This window comes from Myotis lucifugus, unplaced genomic scaffold (assembly GCF_000147115.1).
Source record: "Myotis lucifugus unplaced genomic scaffold, Myoluc2.0 scaffold_59, whole genome shotgun sequence".
Lineage (NCBI taxonomy): Eukaryota > Metazoa > Chordata > Mammalia > Chiroptera > Vespertilionidae > Myotis > Myotis lucifugus.
Window position 1 is genome coordinate 842,795 of NW_005871107.1, and position 12,325 is coordinate 855,119.

Sequence of the window (12,325 nt, forward strand, 5' to 3'; positions counted from 1 at the left end):
TGTCTAAACTTTATCCTTCCAAATAACACTTGGAGGTAATTCTAGTGCCATAAATAGGCAAAGCCCATAGAATCAAATGAACAATGTTCAAAATCTACATTTATTGCATATTATCTACTGACCACAGGCAATGTATGCTGAGCTTTAGTTTGTTCCCACAGAAAAATTACGGGTAAAAATCATATGTTTGCCTCAAAGTTGGTTGGGCTATATCTGTAAGAGATCACATATTTGCATGTTGTAAAATACTTTAATATATTATTATCAACATCATATGGAAAAGACTGAATAATCTATTGTCAGGTACAGTTATTTTCAGATGACCATCACACTAAACTTTTAGACTATTTACCATTCAGGAGATTTTAAGATTCAAAGATGATAGGACTCCAGACCTAGGTTTATGATCAGACACTGTCTTTCCCATGCTACTGAGAATAAAAGTTTACTCTTCTTTCATTGCCTGGGGCTAAATGCCACTTTGATGCCAGATACCCCACTGAGGCCAAAGCATGTGTTGAATTTTTCTGATAGATTTCTCTCTCTCTCTCCCTCTCTCCCTCTCTCTCTCTTTCTGACATAAGTGCATCATTTGCTGCCTGAGTAGCATGGTTTGGTGGTGCCATTTAACTCTATTTTACTAACGAAAATCTTCACATTCTACTTTTTAATTTTCCATGTGACCACAATTAAAATTGCAATGTAAATTCATAATCACAGTTTTTGGTTATAAAACATGGATACCTATAAGAATTTTTTCAAAGGTAAAAATAGTAAATTCTAAAGTCTTAAAATTAATAAAACTACCATCTTTATAATACAGTCTAGTATAAATTATCTTTCCCTATGACAGTGAGTTAGAGAGTTTAAAAATGAGATGAGATAGAGCAACATTTTCCTTCTTAATCTCTCCATCAGAAGTTGTGGAGATTGGTGAAAAATTTCCAGCATCCTGAGCTGGGCTATTCATTATCACAAGCCATCATTGAGTCTAAATTTTCTTACTTATGCTAATGCACTTAAAATATGAAAATGCATTTTGACAAATTGTCACATATAAGATATTTTAACTCAAACACAGTATTCTATTAAAAAGCAATCTAAAGCAACCATATCTCAAAAAATTTGGTCAAAATAAAATGTGTGTTCTGGCTTAAGTAAACAACAGTCAAATATCTGAACATAATATACATATAAAGAAATATAGTAGTAGAAGAAAGTATTTCCTTTCACACATATAGTGACTGGCACTTGAGCTATGCATAAGTTCCCTATTGTTTCCATATCCGTCTGAATTGGACCCAGCAGTGAATGGCTGTGCTGATAATGCAAATGATTCAAGACATTCTTACTGCCTGTCATCTTAAATGTTATGGTTGGTGATTCAAACTGCAGTACAACACATAATTAGGCCAGAAAGAAAGAAAGAAAAAAAGAAAGGGAAGAAAGAAAGAAAGAAAGAAAGAAAGAAAGAAAGAAAGAAAGAAAGAAAGAAAGAAAGAAAGAAAGAAAGAAAGAAAGAAACCATTTTGTCACAACATTTTAGTTGCTTGAATTCCCATAGGAATAATGCCAAATATTACAGCAAGGAGATTAATTCTGTGGAAGATGATAATTCTACAATTACTTTAAAATATTTAAAGGTTGATACTATTTATTTTTTTCAAAGAAATGCCTCTTCTAATTCAAGCATTTTGTTTTGACATGAAAATATTCTTCAAAATAAATAAACATATCTCAGTTGGGAAATCCTGGTTTTACTAAGTCTAACTCTCAGAAGTTAGCCCTTTTCTGCTCTTTTCATCCATACCTGAGAGGGAGGAATTAAGAGAGAAGGCATATTCCTTTGTTACTTCCTAAGGACAACACAAAACTACCTCGGTGATCTTAGAATCTCCTTTCCTGATACTAGCCTTTCAGCGACCCATGCCCATCCTGCTTGAGGTGGGGACAGTACTGCCCATACAACCTAAATCAAGTCATTTGGTTTAGTTTGAAATTAGTAAGCATGATAGGATTCTATATGAAGTTGAGCTTATACTGGTGTAGTAGTATATTCTTGCAAGTTTTATGTCGTACCATAGATAGAAAAAAGAGTACATTAGGTCAAGCAGGGGATATTCATCTCTATCCAATTATTTTCAACACAGGCTCTTTCCTACCTCTGGTCACAGAATTGGATAATTATTCTTTTTGTAACATGCTATGCTCACACAATTAAGTGTATTTTGGCCTTGATAAAGTCCAAATTGACTCTTAATAAGGAGAGTATACTGGAACAACTATTTAATGATGCAGTTGCTTCTGTCACAAGGACACGTTTTTATATCTAGACATTTCCTAACAGACATTGCTAATAGGTTTGCAGTACTGAAATGAATATCATTGCATATTTTTATTATTTCCATAAATCAGTAGGAAAAAAGTTTCAAATGGGGTGCCAACTATTAACTCCTCCAGTTGCCTGGAATGAAATGAAAACAGTAATTCCTATCAACTAAAAGCTAAGTGAATAGACGTATGGCAGCATCCCTAGACAGAAAGAGACAAGCTGCTTGGTACCCTCTGATGAAAGTTCAGTTCCTTTTGTATGTGTCCAAGAATGTTACTAACAACATTTCCTCAGCATATTCTCTTTTAATCAGTTTTCATCTAATGAAGAAAGGAAAATTGTCATTCCTATTAGTGGGTAGTGTATATTCATGGAGATAGTCCCCCCTCCCCCTCCCCGCTTTCTGAAATAATGATGATACCACTCATTCAAATGGAAAATGAGAGTTTTAAAATATTTCCCTACACATTGATCAGCCTTCTTTCTGGGGAAATGCACTTTTATACCAGTCACCAACCCATGCTTTATCTTCCTATGAGAAACTTATTCAAAACCCACACTCAGTAACTGTATCTCAATGGGCTTATGAGTAGCATACACCTTTTAGAGATTTATGTTCAATATGTGGGATTTTAGTTAATTAAAAACAAACAAACAGATTATAAATATTTTGACAGATAGTGACTTGGTTTACAGTTCTACCCAGTAGAATCACTCTTCATTCCTCATATGTTTTAATCCCCCCGTATTTAAGGCTTCATTCTGTTTTTTTAACAGATATCAGATAATTGCCTAGTCACAGTCATTTAATTTAAGGATTATGTTAATACCACATTTTATTATTGAAACATCTAAGGAGCCATTTATTACTTGGTCATTCTGGATCCATCATTAAGGTTCAATATCAGCCAGCTGGTTAGTCTGGAGGGGGTTGTTATTTTCCCATTTTTCTTATTTTATTTATATTCTTTCACCCTATATTCTAATTCAACCTCTCTGCAGGAGCAACCATTTACTCTTGCATCTGCATGTAGTTTTTCAAAATGTATATTATTGTTTTTATGTGCCTATGTTTTTAATTTTTATAAAGGTTCGTGTGTTATGTGGCTAATTCTCTTTCTCTGCTTTTTTTGCTAAGCACTATGTTTTTAATATCTGCCTGTGTTGCCATGTGGACTTCAAATAAGTTGCTTCTAACAGCAGTACAACATAGTATGCATCAAGCATGTTTTGCCTATTCACTCCCTCATTAGTGGGAATCCAATGTGCTTCCAACTGCTCACTTCCACAGACACCTTGCTTCAAGGAACAGAGACATACATAATCCCCTCAGGATTTGTAAAAAATTACTCTGGGACTGATATTAAGGAAGGTAATTGATGACTAAGAACTAGCACACTTTTCTCCAGGATAGCTGCACCAGTCTATAAACCCACCAGAGGGACCTGAGCGTTCCAAATCCCATACAGCTCCCAATGCTTTCCACTTTGTCAGGCCAAATAATATAGTAAAATCACGTTTTTTTAATTTGCATTTATATGATTACAATAACTTTGAAATATCTTTGTATGCTACTGAGATTTGGGGTTTACTTTTCTGGTAATTGCTTTTTCATAATTATTTGCTCATTTTTCTATTTTGGCTGATTTCTTCATTTTAGTCAAGAAATCACTTGTATATTCAAGATATAAAACACAATGTTAGTTATGACAATGTCTTCTTCCATTCTATCATCTGTGTTGTTTTATGCTACAGAAAAATCCTCAATATTTACATAATTCCAATGGTTGAATTTTTTTTATGATGTGTGCTTTTGAAGATTGTTTAATATTTTCTCATACATTTTCTTGTAAAAATGTGGCACATACAAGTCTTTAAGCCACCTAGAGCCTCCTTCCTATGAACATTTTGGTCTTTACCACACAATTGTTTCAAAAGAGTAGATAGGTATAAAAGTGAGAATGAAACATTAAGAAAGTATAAGATCAAGTTAACATAACTGACAAGAAAAATATATTCATGCTGGGAAAAACAAATTGGTGAGAGAATTATTTTTAAAAATTCACTTTAAGCCTATTTTCAGATTTTTACAGATATATTATAAAATAACACAAGGATAAAGACACTTGCAAAGAACTATACCAAATTCAAACAGATTTCAGTCAGTTTTGTGGTGACTATTATATAGAAAGCTGATTCATCATTACAGTAATGTGTATATTTCTTGGTATGAACAAGTAACAAACTCTATGCTTCCCCCACTCAACTATGCTATACCTCCACTCCTTTTAACTAACATATACATTAGTATGAATGAAAATTAAAAATGCTATACATAATTCTTCTGTGACAATTTGCTTTTTAATCATTTCTCCTAATAATAAAATAAAATAGATTTTTAAATAAAGTTTTGTCAAATCTAAGTGATTAAGCCTTAAAATAATAGGTGAATATCATTTAATTTCTGAAAAATAATAGGTTACATATTTAATCAGATCAAACTTTCAACATTGATACTTAATTGATAATGACACAAAACCACATAGAAGCAATAAGACAAGGGTAAAACCTAGCCTTGAATTGGCTCAATATACAAAACAGTTAAAGAAATACTGTTAATTATAGGATATATCATCCAGATTATTACATATATCAAAATAGCTTCATTAAAAATATTTGATTAAAAGCTAAATTTCTCTCCCTGGCCAGGTGGCTCAGTTGGTTGGAGCATCTTCCCATACACCAAAAGGTTGCAGGTTGGATTCTGGGTCAGAGCACATGCCTAGGTTGCAGATTCCATTCCTGGTCAAGATGCATATGGGGGGGGGGGGCAACTTTCTCTCTTACATCAATGTTCTCTCTCTCTCTCTCTCTCTCTCCTTCATCTCTCTCTAAAATCAATAAAAATATATTCTCAGGTAAGGATTAAAAATAAATAAATAAAAGCTAAAATCATATTCCCAAATCCTCAGAATTTAATTTATTTTTCACATTTTTAAGGCTTCAGCTTTACTTTTTAAAGTTTATTTTTATTGTTGACACTATTACAGATGTCCCCATCCCCCTACCCTCACCCCTCCACTTTGCCCACCTCTACCCAGCCTGACCCCCCCTTCCCTCTGACCATCACCACACTGTTGTCTGTGTCTACAGGTTATGCATATATATTCTTTGGTTAATCCCTTCACCTTCTTTCTCTCTCTTCCCCCTCTATGTATCCATAGGTTTATTTTATTTTTACCTGTGTATGTAGGAAAGAAATAGCAACAATAATCATGACTCTTCTAAATTACAAAACAGCACAAGTAATCTTAGAAGAAACTATTTCAAAGATAAATTTAGCTTAAAAATTAAACTAATTTTGTAATTGTTAAAAAGTGTAAGGGCAAGTTATAACTAAGCATATAGTTTTCCATTATTATATTTACTTTTTATTTAATTTAGGGGGAAATTAAGACAGCTTAATAAAGACAGGAAATATAAAGAATCTACTTTAGGAATAAAATACTTCTTTAGAATAGTTGTGTCTGCATTTAATTTTTTTAGATTTCTAACTTCAAACTAAACATGTTAATTTTATAACCATTAATCTCCAATCACCAACTTATTCTTATATACCAGATATTTTGAAATGTTCATGTTCATATGCTGCTTTCTCTATGTTGGGAATTATATTTTTACTAGGGGCCTGTTGCACGAAGATTTGCGCAGTTGGCCTTCCTTCCCCTGGCTGCCGGTACTGGTTTTCCTCCAGCACCCGGGACCCAGGTCTTTGGTCCGGCTGTAGCAGCAAGGCTTGGCTTCTCTGCTCCGGCTGCTCCCAGCCCCTCCTTTTTTTTTTCCAGCTCCTCGAGCGGAGGCCAGGGCTGGCTGGAAGCCTGGATCACCCCCTGTGACCCAGGCCCCCAACCACTCCTTGAGCGGAACCCAGGGTGGGCTGGAAGTCTGCTCCCCCCCTTCCCCCCGGCGACCCAGGCCCCCAGCCACTCCTTGAGTGGAGTTCAGGGCTGGCAGGAAGCTTGGCTTCCTCCGTCGCCAGGAGCAACCCAAGCCTCCTGCTCACTCCAGCTCCGTGGTCGCCGCCATCTTCAGTCGTCTTCAGTCTTCCCTCTGCGCCTGCGTATGCAAATTAACCGCCATCTTTGTTGGGTTAATTTGCATAGTCACTCTGATTGGCTGGTGGGTGTAACGGAGTGGTGGAATGATGGTTAATTTGCATGTTTCTCTTTTATTAGTATAGGTTAATCAGGAAAAAGTGCCAATTAAGTAAAAACGATAATTTCTAGTTTTTGTATTTGTGCTTTTCAGTTTTTTGTAAACACACGTATTCCATAGTTTGTGTGTGTATGTGTGATGTTTGTTGTTGTTTTGTATGTCTGTTTTTGTAACCTTTGAATGAAACTCCTAGTTATCTATGAAATGAACAAAGAGGTATACTTTAAAGCAATCAGCTCTGCTTTTTTATAAGCCCAAGACTCAGCCATCGGTGTAGAAGGAAAAGCTCTCACAGGAAGCTCAGGGTGACTAAGACAGGACTCCTACTAATTACCAGACTTAGTAATGATAACATGTGAGGGGATATCTCCTCTGCCATCACAGCTGCACATGTTTTTCTCTTTTTCCTAAAGCAAAGTATTCCATAAAAGATAGTGGCCTTCAATTTAAAGGCAGACTTGCTTGTAGGTCAAGGGACTAACAGCAGCTGCAATTCCTTGACAGACTTTGCAAGCAAACTTAGCCTGTTCCAGCAATCAGATAAAATCAACTGGACAGAATAGTTTGCTGTTTTAGTTCCCCCTTTGCTGCTTTAACAAATTATCATAAACTTGGTATAATATACAACACATTTTTTATTACCTTCCAGTTCTGGAAGTCCAAAGTCTAACACAAGTTTCACAGAGCTAAAATCAAGGCACAATCACGGCTGCATCAGGGCTGCATGTCTATATACAGGCTCTGGATAGATGTTTCCTTCTTCCAACCTGTGGTTCCCCTTTTTCCACCCTGAAGGCTAACAAAGGTGAATCTAGTCCCGCTCACATCACATCCCTGTGAGTTTTCTGCCTCCTTCTTCCACTCTTAAGCAACCTTCGATTCACCTTCAATTTCTGACATGTAACCTAATATATTCATGGGGTCTGGAGAATAGGACATGGACAACTTAGGGGCAGCATTATTCTGCCTCTCATTAAGTATCTGATGCTGATATTTCACCAGGTTTATAGCATCAGTGAAATATTATTGATCCTTATCAATATTAAATTCTTTTATTTCCTTATTCATTAATTCAGCAAATTTTATTTCATACTATTAAGTGGTGAGTATTTGATATGTAATACAAAGCAAAATAAATCCACTCTTTCCCACCCTCTTGAGTCTATTGCCTGCAACAATTCTCTGCCAAAACAAAATGAAACAAAACAAAAAGAAACTCTATAAATGATTGATTTTTGACTGATTATTCTCTCTGGTATGTATCTTTGTATTTACTTTTAGAGAATTCCAGACATGAAATTTATAATTGATAAATGCTATTTAAATAGCACAACCTGTATTTCTCCATTGAACTGAAGATACAAAATAAAAATACTAAACGATGTTCTCTATATCTCAACCAAAAAGATCAAAACACCCTTATAGATTATAAATGGATACTATATTTTGCTAGAAAAGCTACATCCTCCTGAGCTTTCTAAAATAGGTTTTGGATTCTTGAGATTTAGCACTTCTCTTAATAAACTGAAAACAAACTATAAAATTTAGTACTTGGAGACAACATGTAATCTTGTTCTGAAGTTTAAAGGTAGATAGTGTCCATATTTATTCAACACTGATTTTCCCCATTACAATACAAATACAGGACAAATTCTTTCAATGAAGCTTCTAAACTAAGAATTTCTTTTAATATGTATAGGCCATTGGACTAGGTGGGGAGGGGAAGAAGATACATGTAATAAAAATAATTTAAATTGCTTCAAAATGAAAGCATATATTATCAGGCAGCTTTGCTCTTTATACAAATACAAAATCTCAGTGGCATACAAAGACAAGTATATTTGTCATACATCTGTCATACATCTCAGGATCTATTTTAAAAATATGTTTTTTATTGATTTTTAGAGAGAGAGGAAGGGAGAGGAATAGAAACCTCGATGAGAGAGGAACCGATGAGAAAGGAACATCATTGATCAGCTGCCTCCTGCACAGCAAGTCACATGGCTAAGCCGAGTCAAAAGGTAGATTCAGACTACCATGAGGCCAAAAGAACACATGGCCAAATCCAACATATATTGAGACAAGAGGTACATTCCATCTAAAGAGGGACCAGGAGGGGAGTTAATATTTTCTGAACAATAACTCAAACTATTACAAATATCTTCTGAAACAAGTACTCAAAGACATAATTTTCACATACATTTTTAGGCACAGGAAAATGAAAGGACTCACTTATCTTTGGAAACATGTAAGGTTTATGACTTGATTCTTTAACATAGATAAGGAGCTTTTTCATTATAAAGAAGGACCTTGTTTTATTTATTTAGTTTTTTGTTGTTGTTTTGTTTGTTTTTTTGTTGTTGTTTTTTGTTGTTGTTGTTTTGTTTTTTTAGAAGGTCCTTGTTTTAATCGGCTCAAGCTGCCATAACAAAGTATTATGGACTGGGTGGCTTAAACAACAGAAACTTGTTTTTTCACCTTTCTGGATGTTGGAAGTCTGAAATCAGAACCCAGCGTGGCCAGGTTCCAGTGAGGGCTCTCTCCTGAGCCTGCAGATGGCCACTTTCTTGTTGTGTCCTCAGGTGAACGAGAGAAAGCAACCTCCAGTCTCTTTCTCTTCTTATAAGGATATTAATCCCATCATGAGGGTCCTGTGGTCATGGCCTCACCTAAACCTAATTACCCCTCATATGCCCCCATCTCCAAATATCCTCTTAATAGGGGCTAGGGCACATACCAACTGAGCCACCCAGCCAGTGCTGGATAGTTTCTGAAAACCTAAAAGGAACATTATATACTAGAAAAATAGAAATTTTTCAATATCAATTATGTGTTAGATTACTGTATCAATATTAAATGTCTTTTATGTGTGTGTTTTTTCTGGCTAATGTGGTGGAATTATATGACCACATTTTCCATCATTACTAAGTATTGTATATAAAATACAATGTTTATGAATTATTTTTTAAAATATTTTTTATTGATTTCAGAGAGGAAGGGAGAGGGAGATAGAAACCTCAATGATGAGAGAGAATCATTGAACATCTGCCTCCTGCATGCCCCCAATTGGGGATCGAGCCCACAGCACGAGCATGTGTGGTTGACCGGAATTGTACAGGGACCCTTCAATCTGCAGTCCTACGCTTCATCCACTGAGCCAAACCAGCCAGGGCATGTTTATGAATTATTAAAGTCTTGGCAATGTCTGAATGTAATCAATAGACAAACATTTATTTAAGGACTATTTTATACCAAGTCAATCATTGCCACAAGAGGATTCAGAGGCATGTGCCTACCTCTGAGCTTGGCAATTAAGAGATGAACTAGTTTTTCAGGGAAATGAGTAATAATATAGATGATGTACAAGAAAGAATGCCAAATTTTGTGGTATAAACCTGTGACCTTTTAAAAAAATTATGTACCTATGAATTATCCAGGATCTAAATAAAAGGCAGGCTCTGATTAGGTAGGTCTAGAGTGGGACCTAAGATTCTGCATTTCTAATAAATTCTGGCCCTTGGATGAAAAAAGTATTTATAATAGCACCATTCATTTGTTCTTTCCTTACCTATCTGTTCTCAGCATTAGCATGTAAAATAGACTTTGCAGCAGGAAGGGCAGTATTTGGATTCATTTTAGCATCTTTTATGGTGTCTTATATAAAAGAGGAGCTAGGGAATATGTTTATTAAACACAACTTAATATATAGCTAGAAAATAACTTAAAAACAGAATTAGAGAGTGAAATTATCATGATGCCACTGTGAGCTGATGAAATAAATAATTCTGACTCAAGAAAAAAAACCCATAAATGTGCCTGGGAAGATAGGATGAAGTAAGATTACCAAACATCTTAACAGACTAACAGAGAAGTATACTTTTGATATACAAAATTTTATGAACTGGGGCATGACATTCTAAAAATAATGTTTTAGGGAAATTCGTTTGAAACAAAAAGCAATCTTGATTGGAGTGTGGCAAAGTGGAGGCCAGTTGGAAGCTACTGCATAATCCAGAACAATCATCTTTCCTTCTAATTTATCAATCTCCTGCGTCAATCATTTCCTTTGCCATTGTCTCTTTTATCTGTATCAGAAGTCAGGGAGACTATATTGTCTAATTCCAGGACACTAGGTCATTGGTATAGGTGAAACTTGTGTCATTTTTCCTTTAGCCCGGTCAACGTTCTTAGATTAGCAACTGATTTTTTTAACCTTTTCAAAGATTTCTTTTTAAGTTGACTTTAAAGGAACTTAATGTCAAAGCTAAAGCACCATGTTAATCATTTTAATCAGGTTCTTTCTTGAATCATTGATAAAGTTCAATTAGCTAGACAATTATTGATGTCAGCTTGTTAAGTACAAACATTTGTAGATCTCTATGTTATCTTTAAGCCTGATGGTAAATATTAACATATATATTGTAAATGACTTATCACTGTACATGTTTGCATTTTTTAACACTATCTCTTGATAAAATTTATTACCATTTTTAATTTAATTTATTGGGGTGACATTGTTTAATAAAATCATATAGGTTTCAGGTATACAATTCTACAATGCATTACCTGTATATGGTATCATCTGTTTATCAGCCCAAGTCGAGTCTCCTTCCATCACCATTTATCGGCCCCCCCCCCCCTTACCCTTTTCTACCTCCTCCCACCCCCTTCCCTCTGGCAATCACCATACTATGTGTCCATGAGGGTTTTTTTTTCTTTGTTTAAGCCCTTCACCCATCTCACCCAGCTCCCATCCCTCCTCCCTGACAGCTGTCAGTCTGTGCTATGTATCCATGAGTTTGTCTCCACTTTGTTAGTCTAAATAGTTTCTTAGATTCCACATATAAGTGAAATCATATGGTACTTGTCTTTCTCTGACTGGTTTATTTCACTTAGCAGAATCATTTCTAGTTCCACCCATGCTGTCACAGAAGGTAAGATTTCCTTCTTTCTTACTGCTGAGTAGTATTTCACGGTATAAATGTACTACAGATTTTTTTTTTTTGTACACTCATCTACAGATGGGCACTTGGTCTGCTTCCATATCTAGGCTATTGTAAATAATGCTGCAATGAACATAGGGCTTCATATATTCTTTCAAATTAGTTTTTTGGGTTTCTTCAGATAAATTCCCAGAAGTAGAAACTATGGGTCAGAAGGCAGTTCTATTTTTAACTTTTTGTGGACACTTCGTACTGCTTTCCACAATGGCTGCTCCTACCATCCGTGCACAATGGTTCCCCTTCCTCCACATGCTCACCAACACTTGTTTGTTGACTGTTTGATGTTAGCCATTCTGACAGGGGTGAGGTGATATTTCAGTGGTTTTAATTTGCATTTCTCTGGTGATTAGTCAAATTGAGCATCTTTTCATATGTCTCTTGGCCAGATTGTATGTCCTCTTTAGAGAAGTGTCTATTCAAGTCCTTTGCCCATTTTTTAATTGGATTGTTTGTTTTGTTTGTTTTTTTGGTGTTGAGTATTGTAAGTTCTTTATAAATTCTGGATGTTAATCCCTTATCAGATGTATCATTGATAAATATGTTCTCCCATTCAGTGGATTATCTTCATTTTGTTGATGGTTTCTTTGTTGTGCCAAAACTTTTTAGTTTGATGTAGTTCCATTTGGTTTAGTTTCTTTTGTGTCCCTTGCATGAGAAGATACATATATATATATATATATATATATACTAGAGGCCCGTGCACAAAATTTGTGCACTCGGGGGGGAAGGGGGGTCCTCAGCCCGGCTGTGCCCTCCTCGCAGTCTGGACCCTCAG